Source organism: Maylandia zebra, linkage group LG2, assembly GCF_041146795.1.
Source record: "Maylandia zebra isolate NMK-2024a linkage group LG2, Mzebra_GT3a, whole genome shotgun sequence".
NCBI lineage: Eukaryota > Metazoa > Chordata > Actinopteri > Cichliformes > Cichlidae > Maylandia > Maylandia zebra.
In genome coordinates, this window is record NC_135168.1 from 9,006,848 (window position 1) to 9,029,144 (window position 22,297).

Here is a 22,297-nt window from a genome sequence, read left to right on the forward strand (position 1 = left end):
TTGGTTGGGGTGAGAGAAGAAAAACAGGATAAAGACATGCTGTGGAAGAGAGACAGAGGTTAATAACAGGTATGATTCAATGCAGAGAGGTCTGTTAACACAACAAGGGAGATCCAGGTTTCCCAGCTGACGAGCAGAGGGCAGCGGCTTCCACTCGTTTGAGCAGTTTGTTGCGTGACCTCCTGTCTCTCACTGAACTAAAATGCCTCCAAACAACAGCAAAATAGATGGCACTCACTCCAACGTCTTGCAGCAAAAACATTAAGTGATGGGAAGAACAGGTGATGGATGAGCTGCAGATGTAACCGGTGTGATTCTGCGTTGTGTCTGATAAAAAAGGTAAAAGAAAGAAAGACCTCCCAGTAAATAATTTGCCCACTCCAGCTCCTACGACCAAATACAAACAGTGGGGAAGAGGGTTAGCTCAACCCACCACAGCTCCCAAGCTAGCAAGGAGTATATATTCATGCTAGCATTTATGGCGCCTAAAACACATTTATGATACACACATACGACACACTTATAACATCTAACAAAAACAGGCTTAATAATGACAATAATCGAACTAAAATTGCAACCAGAAACATCCAGGTGGCTAAATATGCATTATATGTGTGTTTTAAAGTGTTGGAAAGAAATGACACCCACCTCTCCCACAGGGGGATTGTAGAAAAGGGGAGAGGCAAAAGGGGTACACTGTATTTATAGGATTGCACCGAAGAAGAAGAAAAGAACGAGGAGGGGCTCTAACTGATAATGAACACAACTACAGGCTTGGAGGTCCTAAAAGTCAGGTATAAAAGGAGCAGTTTGGGGGTTTAGAACACATTATAACAATGTGATTTATGACCCTGTTACACAGAGCCAGCAGAATGAGCTGCTGCCACCACCACAATCAATGGTGACGCCAATTTAGAAAGAGCCCCAGTTGATTCCACTCTTGCCAGATGCTGAATACACATCGTCTAAAAGTGTGTGCCATTGACCAAAGGAGGAGTGGGCTGTTCACACATGCCTGTGTTCTTATGGAGCAGTCTTTGAGGATGGCGAGTCCAGAGCTGGAGGTTTAGATCTAAGAGAGTGATCCAAAGTCAGGAGAGGATTACACCCAACCTTCAGAGATCTTCCTATAAGCCAGAACTGGAAGCAGAGCCACCTTTGGCTATGATATCTTTACTGGACCCAGTAAGTCCAGTCAAGGTCAAAAACGTGGTCAGTCCCCCATTTAGTGCCATAGATCTGAAACATAGTAAACAAAATGCTAGTAAAAAGTTACAAACATGTTCAAGTTACATGTCTACAACTCCACAACAGACATACTTTGCTACTGGTGCCAAACAGTACTGCAGTCTGTAGCTTTCCAGCCATCCTTTGAACGTCTTTGAGTTTAATGTAGCCAAAACTGGATTCAGTAATCAGTGTTTATTTACAGAAGCCGTAGAGTATGGCTGCCACATGTGAACATCAGTGACGGCTCATTTAAACTGTAGGAACGATTAACCCAACATCAGAAAAATACTTCATTTTACATTAATGTGACAAATTAACACTGCTGGGACTTTTCTGGTCCTACACTGTTCATGTCCAAGTCAACACATTGTAAGATTTACACGTGGAAGGTCATCTAAGCTGCTTATGTGGAGATTACCTTTCCTTTAACAACGACCAGTTTCTTCTTTTCAGTTTTCAGTTTTATTTGTCATATGCAAGTTAGCACAGGGTCAACATTGCAATGAAATGTGTTTGACGAGCAGCAGTCACTCGGCAGCTTGATACAGTAGGAGAAAATATAATAAAATAAAATAATAAAGAAAATAGAAAAATAGTAAGGAGCAAATATTAGAGAGACATGGTAAAAGAGAAAAGATGACTAAATATATTTGTATCTATAAATATATGTACACTAGTGATTAAATAAGAAAATCTTGAAGAGAAATATGACGGGAGGGCAGATGGGATATTGCACAGGAATGAGCAGCAGAAAATTTCAGTATTGCACTTTTAAATATAAATATCAATGACAATAAAGTGGAGTGACCAGTGCAGATTAAACAGAGTACTTGTGAAGCTGCAGGTAGCTTCTGAGTGCTGTGTTGTGTGTGTTTAAGTGTTGTGGTTGAGGTGTCGTATGGCTTGGTGGTAGAAACAGTTTTTGAGTCTTGTAGTCCGAGCAGACAGACTCCTGTAACGATGGTAACAAGGAGAACAGCTGATGTGCTGGGTGGCTGTGGTCCTTGATGATGCTGTGTGCTTTATGGAGGCACCGCTGGAGATAAATGTCCTGAATGGCAGGAAGCCTCGTGCCAGTGATGTGCTCTGCTGCCTTCACCCTCTGTAGTGATTTACGGCTGCTGGCAGAGCAGCTTCGTACCAAACTGTGATGCAGCTCGTCAGCAAGCTCTCGACTGCACACCTGTAGAAATTTGAGGTGATGTTGGCGTTCATGCCAAACTTCCTCAGCCTCCTCAGGAAGTAAAGCCGCTGGCGAGCTTTCCTGATTGTTCTCACCTCAAACACATTATTTACCCATCCAGGTGGAACATGTAGCTGTGCTCGGTTTGACAGCTTTCATCCTGGCAGCAGCGTCAGCTGAAGCATACAAGGCACACATAGATGTCACTGAGCTGGAGCTCTGGGAGAGACGTCGCCACTTTCAGGCCTTTAAACAAAGCTGTTGGAGCACAAGTCCCAAAGATTTATAGTTTCTCTTCATGTCTTCATTGTTCCTCCATGGAGAGATGTTCCAAGTAGCCTTGGCTCGAGACAGGCGTCCTGCAGGACTACCTACCAACTGTCCACTGTTTGCAGTCGTGGTAGAGTAATGTTGTCCACCAGTGACTGAAAACCATGGATTGGAGAAGAATGACAGAATTCAGTGACCTTGTGGGGCCATAACAGAGAAATGACAGCAGTGTAGTGGATCAAATAAAGAGTGATGATGTTATATTTGTGACTGTAGCAGGACCAAGGCTCAAAAGGTTGCAGGCGTTGTTAATTGAGCAGAAGATGGACGGCATCAAGCCCTCTCCTCGACAGCTACAGGATCACAGTCTGCAGGTTCAGTTATGCAACGTTTTAGCATCGATGCGTGAAGTTAAGAGCAGACAGGGAGGTTATTTTTGCACTGGGCTGGAATGACTCAGTTTACCTGTCAAAGGCTATCACGGCTGGGAGAAAACCCTCAGCATTAGTAAAGAAGGACCACGGTGGCCTCTGGGTAGAAACACTGCAGAGTTCATGTGGATACGCTGCTGCATTAGGTCAGATAGAAATATCATAAAGCATCATTAAGTAAAAACGTTTATTAAGAACAAATGTTTAAATATTGTTAACGTGTTTCCCAGAAACATCTGTAGAGACAAAGAGCTTTCTGTTGTTGCTTCGAGGAAACAAGCTCTTCTTTTTAGTTTTGTCCTGGTATTTATTCCAGGACGGACTCATCCACTGAGCAGTGTTTGGGTTTCTTCCTTTTCCTCGTTCTGGATGCAAACTATTACAACTTGGGCTTTATTTCAGTGACAATGGCCTTAAGCTGCAATACAACAGGAAGTTACTCATATATAGTAATTTCCCAGACCATATTAAAAATCCATTAACAGGAAATACAAATGATGGGACAATGCCACAGCATGGACATTAGAACAGTTGGGAAAATTTACCTGGAAAAAGGTGAAAATGAGGCTTCATTGAACTGGAATTACAAAGACCAGGAATGTGAGATCCACCAGCCACGACTGAGGGTTTTTACACATCATATCCTCAAAGTAGAACTACAGTGATCAAAAGAATCGACTTTAATGTTATTCTTTCTTTATTTATGTCAGATTTAACCCCCCCAAAAAGCTTTAATCTTTAACTAGTCTTTGGACGTAGCTACAGTACGGTCAGGTTGACAGTTTATGGGTAACATGTGGCCACCAGGCACTGCGACACACTTCCATGTTATATTACCTTGGCGTCCAGTAGGAATACAGGAGAATCATGTGAGGAATCTAAGAGTTGTTTCTTAATTCAATTCAGTTTTATTTACACAGCACCAAATCACAACAGCAGTCGTCTCAAGGTGCTTTATACTGTAAGGTAGCTCGTACAATAATACATACAGAGAAAAACCCAACAATATGACCCCCTGTGAGCAGCACTTTGGCGACAGTGGGAAGGAAAAACTCCCTTTTAACAGGAAGAAACCTCCAGCAGAACCAGGCTCAGGGAGGGGCGGGGCCATCTGCTGTGATTGGTTGAGGTGAGAGAAGGAAGACAGGATAAAGACATGCTGTGGAAGAGAGACAGATGAACCGCTGAGTGTTGTCCCGTCGAGGTGGCTCTTCTATGTTGTGCATTTATGGCACCAAACCACAAATGCAAAGGAAGAAAGGGTCGAGGCACAGCACCCAGCTGCCTGACAATATTCAGGCAACGTCCAAAGCCCCACAAAGGACCTACCCACACCCCACTGGCCCCGCCCAGATCAAGGAGCTGTCACAGCAGACAAAAATGTGAAGTCCGCACATAGTCGCCATGGCACCCACCAACCCACCACACCATCCCCCATGGAGCTACCAGGAGAGGCATACTGGCCCACTGAGGATCACAGAGGAGCAGACCCAGGGGGGCTGACAGCACAGCCCCCACCCACCAGTCGTGCAGCTTATTTTATCTTGTCAGCGTGAGCCCCACCTAAAGGGGACAGAGGGATTAGTGAGTTGCATTAGTGGGGCAGGAGAGAGTGAAGCAGGGGAGCCAATGTCACTGCGATACGACTCCTCAACACCATCCAGCCTGCCCCACCACTCATAATGAGTCCTGCTGTGCTCTGTAGCAATGATGCATTTTATGTGTGTGTGCCAGGTTAGTGCTGTGGATTCAAAGGAGCACAGTTCCACTAAACAGGAGATCAGGATAAACCCCAGTAACCAACCCTGCCCCCGCCATCACATATTCTCAATCCCAGCAGAGGCCAGCCCCACAATGACATGCCACACGTGATACACAGCCAACATTACTGTTATAATTACATGTTTCCTTTATTACTTTCCTTTCAACCTCTTTATTTTGCACCTTAAACTTTCTTTGGTTGCTACAAGCCACAAAGTCCTTTATGGTTTGTCTCTGTTGTGTGGAGGGCTGTTTTTAAGAGCTCAAAAATGGGTGTATCAGAGTCAAACAGGCAGCACAGTGGAAAAGTGGTTGGCACTGTTTCCTGACAGCAAGAAGGTTCTAGGTTCAAATCCAACATCTAAGCTGTTTGCATGCTCTCCCCATGTCTGGGTCCTCTCTGGGTTCTCTGGCTCCCACAGTCCAAAGACGAGCAGTTAGTGGGGTTAGGTTGATTGGTGTATGTGCCTATGAGTGTACACGGGTGTTTCTCTGTGTTAGTGACAGTCTGACAGAAGGCTGCATCCCTCAGCCTCATGTGGGCTGTGTAGCCCCTTTACAACTGCAGTGAGAGCTCAGACCTGTTTCTGGTGGGTGGTGGACTCCTCCAGGGCTTCCCCTGATTCCCCTTCTGCCACAGAAGACTGTGGCCTCAGAAACTCATATCTGCTTTTTGCAAATGAAGCGAACCTGTTGGCTTCATCAGCAGGGGCGGATCTAGAAGGGTGGCATGGGGTGGCAAGTGCCACCCTAAAATGATCCCTTGCCACCCCAAGTGCCACCCCAGTTTTGCATATGACAGTGTTGTTTATTAAAATAAGTTTAACAGTTTGAGCGTAGTTACAGTCAGCAGTGAATATAAATGCTAGAACTGGATATATTCCATAGTGTCCCCCCCTCCACATTAACAAATGGTTCAGCCCATAGCAGGACGGCTTTCTTCTTGTTTTCAGCAGCAAGCGATGCTTATGATTGTGCCAGAGCACATTTTGAACAACACCATGGGAATTTCGGATGTTACACAGGTGGGTGGATGTTACACTGTGGAAATGAAGGAAGGTGAGTGTTATTAACCCTCTGTGGTCCACGGACACGCTGCACCTCCAGATCACATGACTGATGTGAGCTGACACAGCAACAAGCTGCAGCAACGCTGAGTCTGTTTCAGCCACATTGAAAGTTCGGACTTCAAAGTTTTTTACCAAGGGCGTAGATTGTCACGGACGGAAGTGACGTGTCCCCACCAATAATTTGATCTCTTCCAGTAAAGAAAATCAAACCCGATAGAAAGAAAGAAAACCGATCTGTCAGCGTCTCTATGGAGTGCCAGGACTGCCATAATGCATTAATTAAATACACCATTAAATAATTAATTAAATGTGGCAATAATTAATTAAAATTGGAATTAATTAATTAAATAGTTATGACACATGTAATTAATTATTTATGTATTTCACATTTTAATTATTGACACATTTAATTAATTATTGACACATTTAATTAATTATTTATGTATTTCACATTTTAATTATTGACACATTTAATTAATTATTGACACATTTAATTAATTATTGACACATTTAATTAATTATTTAATGATATATTTATTTATTTCATTTTGGCAGTCATGGCGCCTGGCTCTCATCATGAAATAATTTTATCTGTCAGCCTCACCCATCAAACTCAGGGGGCGGGGTTAACGCTGCCCATGCAGCTTCTGTAACATTTGATTGGTTGCCGTGCAAAGTAAGTCAAAACAGGTCGATCCTAGATAATCGATTGCTTGTGTAGACTTGGGGCAGCCAGGTATCCCAGAATGCAGATCAAATCACAGGCAGCAATGGTGGTGGTGTAGTTTTAAAATACCCTGTTTTTCTGTCACCAGCTACACTTTTAACAGTGTTTTAGCCGCGAGTGTCGCGACGTATGTCTGGTCAGGTTGTCAACATAGAACATGTTTGCAAAAGTGCTCAGATGTTTTCAGAGATTTCACTAGCTCTGCTAACAATTAGCATGCAGAGTGCACCGAGGGGGTTACGTTAACCGGTTTGTTTACATATTCCACTCTCTGTGTTCCACATGTTGCATTCGCAGATTCTCATTTTCACCGAACGATCGTCTCTTTCCGCCTGGTCTTGTGTCTCTGTGCTTCTGTAACATAAAGAACGAGCTGACATTTTTCTCACGAAACCAGCGATCAGCTCAGCAGACCCTCAGTTTACCTGCATGCATCCTCCTCCTCATCTGTCAGCTGTTTAACACCTGCTGCTAATTCAAGAAACACGCCTAGTTACCTGGTGATAGTCACAGTTTAACTGGGCAGCCGGTGCTCGATATAACGCAATGTCAGCGCATTTTTCTGCACAAGATAAGTAAATATAGTGTTTTCCCCGAGCGCAGAGCTGCTGGAGCTTGTTTCCTTACAGAGCACTTTATAGGCGAGCCAGCTTTATCAGCGGCTGATGTCCAATCACCAGCACACAGCTTTCAAACCTCAGCTGAGTTTTAGCTCTCAGTGGTTAAACGCTGGACTTCATTCACTCAGGTTCTGTCTGTCGGGTCACGTTTACTTCGCTGTTTTATTTACAACTGAGCAAATCGGTTTGGCTGAGTTTAAAGTTACGTTTCATAACTGCATAGTTTCACAGACGTTTAATGGTTCACTGGCACATGTGTTAGACTGAACTATCATCTAAATATCATCTGTTTTTTAATAGTTATTCAACTGTATTCTAAGCACCAGCTGTCTGTTAGAATGTGATTTTTTTTCTCTCTGTTGGCAGAGGTATAAAAATGCGCAGGAAAATCTGACGTGCATGGCAAACTTCACCGACGATATTTAGGGAGGAATAAACATACATCAAACATAAATGAACCATTTGTCTGTCTCCATAATTGAGAGCATTTTCTCTTCTTATGTCAACACTCTCTCTCTCTCTTTTTTTTTTTTTCGGTCATGTTATGTTTACCTGTCAAAGGCTTGTTACAAACTATGAAACACATCGTGCAGACTTCTGGATGTTAGAAGAAACTAATACTGCTCATGAATGAGACTAAAGGCAGGAAGGTGTCCTTTAAAACTAAACATGTTAATAGGACCTCCCTATTTATATCATAGTTTATGATATAGCACGTGTATTTCAGTAATAGCTGAGGCCACTATACGTGCTGGCCTCATATCAAATGTGAAGGCAGACTGAGTCTATGTTTGACGTTTGTTTATATCTAATCTTCCTTTTCAAACATTTAAACAGCAGCGAGTCTGCAGCTGAGGGAACACAAACTCAGGTTTGCTCGTTTCTTGGATTCATTTGGTGATTTATTAAATGTATAACTGTTATTCTAATCTGCTGCTGAGTCTCTTACACTTTTCTTTATGCTGTATATTTTCACGTCTCTGGAATAGTTGGCAGTTAGATAGTCAGCTGGGAAACTTTGTGTTAACTCATGGAGCTGAGGATATCGTGGATATGCTGACCTCGCTGCGTGGTGTACAGAGCGAGGTCAGCATGATTAATATTCACAATAAAAATATTAGCCGAACATCATGAAGTCTGTATGTGTTTCATAGTGTCGAACAACCTTTGTACAGTTAAAGCCAGCAGTTACTACATGACGGAAACACCAACGTTATCTCTTTTATGTGTTTATACACAGGTCACGCTGATTACTGAACAAAAACCCAAAGATCAGATGTTAAACAGATTTATTTGCTCTCTCTCCTCCTTAAACATGTTTTTAATGTTAGTTATAATTCAGACTGAAACACGTAGGACACATAAGAACATCAGGAAATAAAACACCGATAAATATAACCTCAGTAAAAGAAGTCAGCGGGGGTTACTACAGCTGTGTACCGGGGCCTGCGCTTTGTCGGTGGTAATAACAGCTCGATTGCTTGCGAGGCGAGCGGGTCTATCCCACGCTTTGCCGTGAGACTGGGCAGACATCTCCAAAATCATCGAAGCACTTTTGCAAAGAGGCTGTATCTTGACAAACCGACCAGACACATGAAGATTAAACCGCTACATTCTCGGCTAAAAAAATATTAAAACGGTATTTGGTGACACACAAACAGGGTTTTTCAAAGCTCAGTTCTGTTAGCTTCCACATGCCGGTTGTTGTGTGCTAGAAACAATGGCCACCAGGCCAAAGCAATGGTTTTGACTCGATCAGCGTTAACCCCGCCCCCTGAGTTTGATGGGTGATGCTGACAGATAAAATTATTTCATGATGAAAGCCAGGCGCCAGGACTGCCAAAATGAAATAAATAAATATATCTTTAAATAATTAATTAAATGTGTCAATAATTAATGAAATGTGTCAATAATTAATTAATTAAATGTGTCAATAATTAATTAAATGTGTCAATAATTAATTAATTAAATGTGTCAATAATTAATTAAATGTGTCAATAATTAATTAAATGTGTCAATAATTAATTAATTAAATGTGTCAATAATTAATTAATTAAACGTGTCAATAATTAATTAATTAAATGTGTCAATAATTAATTAAAATGTGAAATACATAAATAATTAATGAAATGTGTCAATAATTAATTAATTAAATGTGTCAATAATTAATTAAATGTGTCAATAATTAATTAAATGTGTCAATAATTAATTAATTAAATGTGTCAATAATTAATTAATTAAATGTGTCAATAATTAATTAATTAAATGTGTCAATAATTAATTAAAATGTGAAATACATAAATAATTAATTAAATGTGTCAATAATTAATTAAAATGTGAAATACATAAATAATTAATTAAATGTGTCCTCATAAGACTTTGTTGTTACACTATCTCTTACCGTACATTACCAAATCTCCATTTGCACTATTTGCCCATTTGCACTACTCTGCCTGGTTTGCACTCAATGTCATTTACTCATTATATTGTATATTGTATAGCTTTCTTGTTATATGTAAAAATTGTATTGTATTTATTTATTTAAATTTTACTTTTTAATTATTTTACTTGCATTTTTAATCACTCTTATATTTAAATGTTCATTTGCTATTTTATCTAGGGATTGAGAGTAACGTAGTTTCTATTCTCTGTATGTCCTGTACATGTGGCAGAATTGACAATAAAGCTGACTTTGACTTTGACTTTGACTTGAAATGTGTCAATAATTAATTAATTACATGTGTCATAACTATTTATTTAATTAATTAATCCAATTTTAATTAATTATTGCCACATTTAATTAATTATTTAATGGTGTATTTAATTAATGCATTATGGCAGTCCTGGCACTCCATACATCTCACCCAGCGGTGCCCAAAGAGTTAAATTACTTCTACTGGAGTCCTGGTCATGTGACAAGTATGGCCAATGTGATTGGCTGAGCCTGTCAGGGAGCTCTGTTTAGTTTCAGCAGCGGCAAGCCTGCGCTGCGAGGAGGAGAGGAGGACGGCAGCAAAGAGGAAGAAGCTGGATGTAAGAAAGTGTTTTTCAAAGAAACCTGTGAGTCACTTAGAGCCAAGTTCACTCATAAAATGTGTCACAATAACGTTACAGGTAGTGATGGCTAAATGAAGCTTTCTGAAGCTTGTATTGAAAAACGGTTCATTACTCGAAGCTTTTCAACACAGTCCTCTCTGGTGACATCTGGTGGCCAAAAATATGAAGAGCAGCTTGAATCCACAAAAGAAAACCAACTGCTTCATAATGACTGCTCACTCTACAGAGTGGAGTTCTGTCTGATATTGGGCCGCCGCTGTGTTGCTTTGAACGTGTATTTTTTGGTGGTTAAAAAATGTGTTTTATTTGTTTAATAAATAGTTTTGACCGGTAAACTCTCCTTGTTTAAACATGCACCATGGTGTGGTCTTTCTTTGCTTGTGACTTCTTGATGTTGGTAAATACAATAATTGAAAAATACCACGTTACATATATATACATGTAATAATGTACAACACATTATGGAGTATGCTTCTGCTGTGAGGTCCTGCCTCCATGCAGGTATGCATTTAATCGCCGGAGGGGTATATTTATAAATAATATTATCCATCCATCCATTCGCTTCCGCTTATCCTTTTCAGGGTCGCGGGGGGCGCTGGAGCCTATCCCAGCTGTCATAGGGCGAGAGGCGGGGTACACCCTGGACAGGTCGCCAGTCTGTCGCAGGGTCAACACACAGGGACAAACAACCATTCACACTCACACCTAGTGGCAATTTGGATTATCCAATTAACCTATCCCCACAAGCTGCATGTCTTTGGACGGTGGGAGGAAGCCGGAGTACCTGGAGAGAACCCACGCAAACATGGGGAGAACATGCAAACTCCACACAGAAAGACCCCGGCCTGATGGTGGAATTGAACTCAGGACCTTCTTGCTGTGCGGCAACAGTGCTAACCACTGTGCCACCGTGTTGGTATAAATATAATAAATAATATTATATTAGGGAAATTTTCCCAGACATATTTTTGACCTGGGGGTAGAATTGATTGTGAAATGGAAAATGCTTATGAACTTGCAAATGAAAAACATGATGCATTGACGGTAACCCTTTTTCATTTTTATTTAAGCAGAGAATTTGTTCTAGTGTGCGATGGCCGAACCTGTTCCTTTTCGTGGAGATCATTTCTCCTGCCTTAAGGAAAATCCCTTCACATGGCACAGAGGAGGCTGGAGTGCAGAGAAACTGGTAGAGATGCAGGTATACAGTCTACCTGGGCCCCACAAACTATCAGCCAAAGAGAATAAATAAATTCAATTGCTGCACATTTGGCAGACTAACATTTTCAGATTAATTAAACAATAAAATATATATTTTTACAACATTACATGTAAAGAGTCAAGTGGAAGTTTTTCTAAAGTTATTTAATGATATTTATATTATGGAAGCAGATTTTTGACATTTTATCTTTTTCCCGTTTTCAGATATAATAAACACGCACAAACAAAAGCAAACAGCCAGAACACAAAGCTGGAAAACCCACCGGATCGACCAAAATCAACTCAAAATTCTCCCACACAACAGAACCTCCTCTATTCCTCACTGGCTCCAAATCTCTCAGTGGAATGATCAGTGGTTCACTATCTGTCACCACCAAACACTCCACAAATCCCGCGAATGATTCACTTCCTTATAAACCATTGAATCAGACACCGAAGCAGTTAGGTTCTAAATGAAGCTTCGGACGTCACTGATCACGTGACTCTGGCCAAACGAATCAAGCTTCGACACAGTGCTTCTGAAGCAGTGTGTTGATTTTTTTTTTTTTTTTTTTGTCCCGTTTGGATCTATAGCCATCAGAATTGTTGTCTTAAGGCCAAGAAAGATGCCAGGCGGATTTATTTTACCAAGTGGATCATCATGGCCTTGCCATATTGGTCCATTTGATTGACCTTTATTATAATTATGAATTTATTTTATTTTCAGTTGCAAACGGGACAGACATGACTGGGGGATAGGACAGGGGGAAAGAATGAAAGAAAGAGAGGGAGAGAAAGAAAGAAAACCAAAGGGGAGAAGAGACGGTGAGAAGGGGGGGAAGAGAGAAAAAAACAAACAAATAAAAAAAACAAAACTCCTGGGTCACCTGTATGGAGAAAAAAACCCAGAGGAGACAGCAAACAGCAAAGAGCAACATAATAAAAAAAACAAAACTCCTGGGTCACCTGTATGGAGAAAAAAACCCAGAGGAGACAGCAAACAGCAAAGAGCAACATAATAAGAGAAAAACAGCACCATCACAATAAACTAGCTAGCAGTAGATATCAGTAGATACTAAATAATAAACGATATTGTGCAGCACGCAAGATAGACAGCGCACAATGTGCTTTGAGGCAGGAGCCAAGAAAGCTGTAGTCCGTGTCTGTGAATACACATGTGTACACCTGTGTGCATACCTGTGTGGATCAGCATGCTTGCATTCCAAAGGTTTCTCCATGTAACGATCTGCTAGAGGATGTGGGGGGGCCACAGCCCCGTCCTTTATGGTATCAAGCAGGTATGGAGGAGATCAAAACTCCAGACATCCAGAGGCCCCCAGAACACAAGAGACCAAGGAAGACCCACAGAGGGGCAGCCGCGCCACTGTCCCAGAAAGAGCTGAGGAGAGTCCCAGATGAGGGCTCACTCAGCAGCCGCGGAGCAGAAGCCAGGGGGAGTTGCAGTGACGCGCCCGTGAGCTCCGCCGGCAGCCAGCCGTGCCTGAGTGACCGAGCCCCAGGCCGAGAGGCCGGGGGCACCCCACCTCCGAAGTGGCCCGAGCGAGCCCCAATAAGCGGCCGCCAAGGAGTGAGCCGGTGTGTGTTGATTTTTTTGACACGCACCGGAGCTTCAGCTTCAAGCGGACCATCAGCACTGTTAGTTCTCTCAGTCTCAGAGCAGCGTTTCTAATTTTGATTGAAACTGTCAGAGAAAACGGCAGCCTCGAGCAGCCCGGATATTAGTTTACAGAGGCTGTTAGAATTATATGTCTAATGTTAAAATGTTGGTGACACAATAATTTCATCCTAATGGCACTGACGTATTCATAGGGTTCATTTTTGAGACAATATATCATGAGGTAGTCACGATTTTGCAAATTTTCCACCTTGTAGTGCAGTTTGCACAGTTTTAAAATGCACTCAGCCTACAAACATTACTGACGAGTCAGGATCTGCACAAAGTGACAGAAACACTGAAGCAGCTGCACATTTTATTCTTATTGTCATGTTTGTCCTGTTTGTCAGGTGACAGAAGAACCAACACAGAGCTCAGAGAGCAATGGTGACACAAGGTCACAGGTGAAACTGGAGGATGACCTGATGGTTCATGACTGTATTTGAAGCACATGTGTGACTGCATGTATGTGGAGTGTCTCACTGTTATTGATCAGGTGACAGAGGCAGCTCTGCCATGTAGCTCAGAGGTGGAGAGGAGAGCTCACAGGTGACTGTAGATTAACTAGTATTTATCATGACAGTTGTCAGGCTGCTGATGTAAACTGATTCCTTAGTGTATGTTTGACAAAGAATCTGAATTGACACGTCTCACTTTTTATATGATACGAATCCATGTGTTATTTTATCAGGTGGCAATATGTCCTAGTGCAGTCAGAGGGGAGGAGCCAGGGCCAAAGGTGAGGCCCATCAAGCACAGAATAATAATTTAATCTGAGGATAAAACGCAGGTACTGAGGCTGAAAGAAGCTTCAGTGCTCTCAGAAGACTAAAAACATGCTAAGGTCAACAATGACTCAAACGAGATGAAACAATGCTGCTGTGTGTCCACCAGCAGAGACTGGACAGTATAGATGGAAACCAACATGCCAGCAGTTTGTCTCTGTTAGTGAGAGGAGCAGGCCTGTGTTTGGCTGCTTCACATAGTGGACACTGAGTTGTTGTGTGGGACACCAGTAGGATTAATGTCTGTTGCTGTAACAGCAGCTCATGTTTAGAATAAAAAGCTCACTGATCTGATCGGGGCAACAGTGCCTAAACTGTTGCATCATGTTGCTGAGAGATCTTTTACTTTGTGGTCATCTGAGATCATCATCAACTTTATTTATAAAGCACTTTAAAACAACCACAGCTGACACAAAGTGCTGTACACTGGAACTGTAAAATAAAATTACATGAGATATAAATAAAACACAAATAAAAGAAGAGTGAAATCATTAATTAAATAACTACTTCAATTAAAAGAGAAACTAAGTCTCACTGAGGTTAAAAGCCAAGGAATAAAAGTGGGTTTTAAGACGTGATTTAAAAGTGGACAGTGAAGGGGCCTCTCTAACATGCATGGGCAAATGATTCCATAACTTGGAGCCACAATAGAGAAGGCCCCGCCCCCTCTGAGCTTCCTCCTGGATCTCGGTACCTCCAGGAGCAGCTGGTCAGCTGACCTGAGAGACCGACAGGGTGTGTGGGGATGAAGAAGCTCAGAGAGGTAAGGCGGGGCAAGACTGTGAAGGCATTTAAAAACAAACATAAGAATTTTAAAATGAACTCTAAAAGACACAGGCAGCCAGTGCAGAGAGGCCAGCACGGGGGTTATATGCTCTCTTTTTTGAGTTCCTGTTAGGAGTCGTGCAGCCGCATTTTGAACCAGCTGCAGACGTGAGAGCAACGACTGACTGACCCCCACATAAAGTGAGTTACAGTCGTCCAGGCGGGAAGAAATAAAAGCATGGATCACTGTTTCAAGGTGCTGCCTCGAAAGAAAAGATTTTACTCTTGCCAGTCGCCTTAAATGATAAAAACCGGACTTCACCACTGCTCTGATTTGGTTGTCCAATTTAAAATCACTGTCCAACTTAAAACCAAGGTCAGTAGATGAGTAGTTTTATGGACAAAACCCACCAGGTCATTCAGTGTTCCCTTAGTACACTGAGTTCCCTTGTCTAGTTCGCGTCTATGTGTATCCTAAGTTCCTATATCCCCGTGTTCAGTCAGTGTTTGTGTCTGCCCTGTTCCCACGTCTCTGTTCCCTTTGTTATAGTGCCTGCCCGTGAGTCTGTGTTATGTTTCCTGTTTTACTTTGAAAGTCCATGTCTGATGTTAATGTGTCTGGTTTTGCTTCCTCTTGTCTCGTTAGGCCTGATTTGCCCCAGCTGTGTTTCCCTCCTGTTACCCATTCCCTGATTGCTCCCTCTGTGTATTTAAGCCCTGTGTTTCTCTGTGTCTGTGTTGTGATCTACCGTTTTCACACAGCCACACCTAACAAGTGCTAATGTATCAGAGATGCTGGTGTACTATAACTGAAGTAATGATGTTAAGTCCTTAAAGTCATATTCTTTATTGTCATGACTGTATTTGAAGCTATTTTTATTTTTGTATGATACCTGATTTATATGAAACATGGCTGCAGTAAACTAAAGTCTACAATACTTAGTCAGCCATTTGCTTAATAGTAATTTAACATTATATCATTCACATATAATATAATTCACATCGCACAGAGACTACAAGCCCATTATCATCAATGGAGCTCCAGTGGAGAGGGTGCAGTCCTTCAAGTATCTTGGTGTCCACATCTCCTCAGACCTGACACATTCAGGTCCAGACCAAAAAGGCTAGGCAGCGCCTGTATCACCTACGACAACTGAGGAAGTTCAGGGTCTCTCCAAAGATCCTCAGGATTTTCTATACAGGCGCTGTGGAGAGCATCCTCACACAGAACATGACATCGTGGTTCGGGAACAGCTGTGTGAAGGACCAAAAAGCTCTCCAGAGAGTGATCCGTACAGCAGAACGCTGCTGCAGGATTGCTCTCCCCCCGCTTCAGGACACCTACACCAGGAGATGCCGGACTAGAGCAGATACTGAAGGACCCGTCCCATCCTGGCAACAAACTGTTCCAACTCCTGCAATCTGGTAGAAGGTTCAGCATCATCCGGGCAAGGACAGAGAGACTCAAGAGGAGCTTCTATCCCCAAGCCATCCATGCCCTAAACACACACACCCGCCCTCTCACATCATCTATAATTGACTGAGACAGGACTCTTCCAGACACTAAACCAAGGCACAATGTACATTTCAATTCCTTTAATTTTAAATATGTTTATATTGTCTATCCTGTAAAATAGTCAGACGTCTATTCATATTAATGTACAGAATTCACCTGCTTGCCGCTACTACTGCACATTCACCCAGTGTATATGCTATATATATATATATATATATATATATATATATATATATATATATATATATATAGTATATATATATATTATATATATATATATATATATATATATATATATATATATATATATATATAGTATATATATATATATATATATATATATACTATATATATATACATATATAGTATATATATATATATATATATATATATATACATATATAGTATATATATATATATATATATATATATATATACTATATATATATATATATATACTATATATATATATATATATATATATATATATATATATATATATATACTATATATATATATATATATACATATATATATATATATATATATATATATATATATATATATATATATATGTATATATATATATATATATATATATATAATACTATATATATATATACATATATAGTATTATATATATATATATATATATATATATATATATATATATATATACTATATATGTATATATATATATAGTATTATATATATATATATATATATATATATATATATATATATATATATATATATATATATATAGTATTATATATATATGTATATATATATATATATATATATATATAGTATATATATATATATATATATATATATATAGTATATATATATATATATATATATATGTATATATATATATATATATATATATAGTATATATATATATATATAGTATATATATATATATATATATATATATATACATATATATATATATATATATATATGTATATATATATATATATATATATATATATAATACTATATATATATATATATATATATATATATATATATATATATACATATATATATATATATATATATATATATATATATATATATATATATATATACATATATATATATATATATATATATATATATACTATATATGTGTATATATCACTGCTGCCTGTAACTACGCTCAAACTGTTAATGCGATCTTATTTTAATAAACAACACTGTCAAATGCAAAACTGGGGTGGCACTTGGGGTGGCAAGGGATCATTTTAGGGTGGCACATGCATGCCACCCTTCTAGATCCGCCCCTGAAGACATCACATGTTTGCAAAAGTGCTCTAATGTTTTCGGAGACAACCCCTTGGCTTCCGTACTTGCGCATCGCTGTTCCACTGATGTATTGTTGTTCTAGTTAGAGTATTGTTGTTAGCCTATAGCCTATCATTCAGCATCGCCTCACTCAAAACGCGCAATGGGTGCTTCGACTTACGAAAATGTTCGACTTACGAAAGACCCTCGGGAACGAATTAATTTGGTAAGTCGGGGTTCCACTGTACCTTACAGTGTAAACAAGTATGACTAGGTGTCTGTTGAGTCTCAAGTAAGTTGCCTGCAATGATATTTAAAGTCCAGCAGGTGTCAGTATGGAGCAAAACAGCAACACTGTGTCGACACAGTATCGGTACAGTTTGGGGAATGTGCTGAAACGCTTCACGAAGCCTCATCTACCCATCACTAAACAAAACTAACCTCAAACCTGAAATCCTTAGAAAGATATGCAGGGAGACATGAAGGAGACGACACAGACGAACCAGCGACGAACACGAGACAACACACACTATAAATACACAGAGGGGAAACTACACACAGGAGGGAGGCACGGCCGATTCTGATTGACAAGACGAGACAGGGGAAACGCAAACTGAACACTCTGGCATAAGACACAGACCTTCACAATAAAACAGGAAATGCAGAAGGAAGCCACATAACAAACCCTAAAACTAGAACTCAGGAAACACTAAAAAACTAAGGAACCGTGAGAAGAAACCAAAACTCAAAAAACACTGGGCCACCCACCCAGGACCATAACACTTCAGATCTGAGCAAGCACGCTGCCATGGGAACGTGACATTGACAGAGAAACCCCCGGATCCTCCCCCTGACATGACCGCTGTGGGCAGACCTCCACCCGCCCCACTCGGGAGTGGAAACACAAAACATTATTTTATGTCATGTGCTGGAATATACAGGAAATAGGTTTAAATGTTAAACACATTTCATCAAGTCAAAAACAGTTATAATATAATTTAATCTTTTCTTGATGCATAAAATAAAAAGATTAAAAACAATAAAACAATTAAAAGAAAGGCTTTTTAATTTGATTCATTTCTATATGATGGATTATGCAGAAAAAGTCTCGGGCTGAAACGTCTACTTTCTACTTTATTACGTATTCAAGTCGTGTTTTTTTAAAGAGTAAAGTAACCAAATACTTTTGAAAATAAGTAATCAGTAAAGACATGGGATTACTTATGTTACAGGAAAAATGATTCTATGTTTCTTTACCTTCTTTTAAATGTACAAAGATGCCTTTTGTCTGCCCTCTGCCTATGGTTAGATTAGTTTAGAATTATCTTTTTAGACTTTCTCAGCAAAGACATACTGTTTTGGGACATATTGTTTTAGATTGTTTTATCTCTCACAGCCTTCTCCCAGCTCTCTGCTGACGAGACTAGCACCACATATGGAGTTGTTTATTTTATTTGTTTTGTATTTTCTTATCCTGTTCTCACTGTCTTTCCTATAAAAATTACCAAGCCACTGTGCATGGTGTGAGTTGTTCTTAGCAGCTCACCCGTGTACACGTTTGATAAAGAAAGTAACTTTGTCTCATTGTGTCTTTATTTCTCCTGGGTCTTTTACAGAGTTTTCCCCCAACATTTCTTGGTCCTTCGAGCCGGAGCGCCTCCATCGTGTCCCATCTCCGTGACCAGTCCACGTTGCTCGCCTGTCGACAGCTCACATACTAGGTGTGTGATAAAAGACCAAGAGCGTTAAATTCGAGTCTTGGCCAACGTTCTTAGAAAGCGACCCACGGTGGTGGGGCCCGATCGAGGTGGACCAGACCCGGCGACACTGACCAGGTAGATACAGACACACTGACACAATCTTGCGTAAAAGCGCATTTTGAATTCAGGGAATTTAAAATAGCGGAAGTAGCTCGTCGACTGGTAGCTTTGGAAGCTCGTCGACTGGTAGCTCTGGGAGCTCGTCGACTGGTAGCTTTGGAGCTCTGGGTAGCTCCCCCAGCTGGGTCTAGACTGGGTCTAGGGAGTAAGTAGCTCTGGGAGCTCCCCTTATTATAAGGGTTCCGGTCGCGCGCGTCGAAGCTGTGAATGTGTGTGTGTGTGTGTATTGTTTTAATTAATGGAGCAAGCTGAATTTTCACGGTCCAATAAGAGACTGAGCTGCTCCTACTGTGTTTTTCTTTTACTGCTGTTCACTGACGTGCTGGTGAGTTGAGAGAACGGTCGAGTTCCGTCTCGTAAAGTTCACACCGCTTTTGGAAATAGTCTGAAAGTAGAAGGGCGTGTGAGCAACCACTCTCGTCTCTAATACCAGCGAAGGTGATAGCAGCTGTATTGTGTATATATTACTTAAACAAAAATAAGTAAATACATAATTAAGATGGGTAATCAAGCAAGTGAAATTAAAACTCACTCCTGCTGACGAGCAGTGGTGAGAAAAGAAAAGTCCAGACGCCGGACAAAAACAGTGTCTGTAAACTGAGAGATTTAAGAAAACAAAATATAAACAGTCAGAAGAACAGAACTCAACTACCAGTTTAGTAAAACCAGAAGACGAGACACTGTGCAGTTCCCACAACCCTTTTAGAAAGCCATCACTCATTCCTGCAGCCGCATCTGCAGCACCACCCATATCAGGAAGAACTTAATAATCCCTTATTAAGTGAAAACTAGAGATCAAGGTAGTCTGAAGTAGTTTAAAAGGGTTGAAAACAGACCCCACTGAGTAGATATAAATATAAAAAGTACGAAATAAAGATGAAGGGAAAATTACAGTAGAAATTATCTTTAGAGTATTTGAAATTAATAATAGCAAGGATAACAACCTGTAAAGTGATATTAACAATGAAACACAGTTGGCATGATGACCATGCCCAGCATGTATAAAATGAATATAAAGCAAATAATTCACACGAAAATATTTTAATAAAATAAATAAGGTATATTAAGGCTGTGTCATTGTTCAGCCAAGGACAGTGTGTGAAAAGGTAACTGTCTCCACCCTGGGAAAAGGATGATTCTGCAGGTCATCTGAAGCCCTTGATGGATACAAAATGAAATATAAATAATATATTATAATAGAACTGCCTGGTCCGCCATGCAACAGAGAGAACAAATGTGACCGCAGATTGGATGAATTCTAAATTATCTGTTTGCTGAATAAGATGATCCTAACTATCAAATTGGCTCAGGAGTAGTATAGTGGTACACACTGATAAAATATTATAATATGCTATTGCTGTTATATAAGACAAAGAGGATAATATGAACAATGACATAATATTAATATGAAGAGGCACCTTAATCGGTTATGATGTGAGGTGAATAATTGTTAAGCAGTAGTCTGCATCAAGCTTAAGGTTTGCTGAAACTCAGTGTAATGACATGTGAGATGAAGACAATACGGAGAATAACTAAACTAATGAAGTGCATAGAGGCACTTGACCAGCTTGAAACTTATCATCCTAGAATGACACATTGCTGAGATATAGAGCACACCTATAATAACAACCAATAAGCAAAACCCTGTAGACAACAGCTACAACTACAGGATTGAGAAGCTGAATTAAATATGTAGACACTGCTAAGCTGATGAGCATGTTACACATTTTCTTTTCTTTTTATTTGTTTCTTTTAGAGCAGAAGCTGCTGTAACACACCCAAAGAAAGACTCTAGGTCTGACCAACCGTCTCAGTCGTGGGCAAAAAGATGTCAGTCAATAAAATTCTAAAAGATAATTTATTGACAAAAAATATATCAAGAGATAAAAGATAAAACAGTCCAGTGTCCCACTTAAGAATTGTATAAAAACACACAGTCCCAAGGCCAGAGCCAGCTATGCCACACAGCCAAGTTGCACTCCACATGTTGCCTTTAACAGGGTTAGAAGTTGTCCTTGGAGACCCACCACCCTGCAAGCATATAGTCAGTGGTCACTCAAGCCTCTGCAACTCTGCTGCCTTTAGGCTGTGGCATATAATAGGCCCTGGACTGCACAGAGAGACAAAACGACACACTTAATATAAAATTCATAGGGCAAAACCCATCCATCCATCCCAAACATATCTGATTTCATCACATTACATACCTGCACAGAGAGACAAAACAACACAGCAGTGTTTGTAGTGTGGGCTATAAGAAGACCAGTGTATCAGTGCAATCAAGTACACCTGCCTCTAATTAGTCCAACCCCATTCCAGCCATTGGCTCACCAAAAATGTGACACACACAAAACCACTCCCAACCCAGTGCAACTTCACACAATAATATGGAGCTGAATTAACACAGGCACATTAGTCTACCATGTTACAAGCTGCATGCTATTACAAGCCAACATATGCAGACTTCTGCCTTGTTCGGGTAGCAGCATTTTTCTTTTTCTTTTGTGTCCTGACACGTTTATGTTTTTTGTTTTTGTTTGATTATTTTGTTGGTTTTGGAAACGAATTTAAACGAACTTGTGACCATACTTGAGAATCACAGTGACACATAGTGATTAGGCATATGATTGAAAAATGCCTAGGTTTAGAGCTGTGAGCTATGAGCTGTGAGCAATGCAAAGTTAAATATATATATTTGTATAAATGGGAAACAACCCTAACTTGAAAGTTTGAAATGTGTGAGATCCATGCATTGTTTGAAGAACTAGAAATTATCTAAAACTGCCTTAAGTGAAAATGTAGAGTTGCATCTATTCTCCCAAACAAAAAAAACA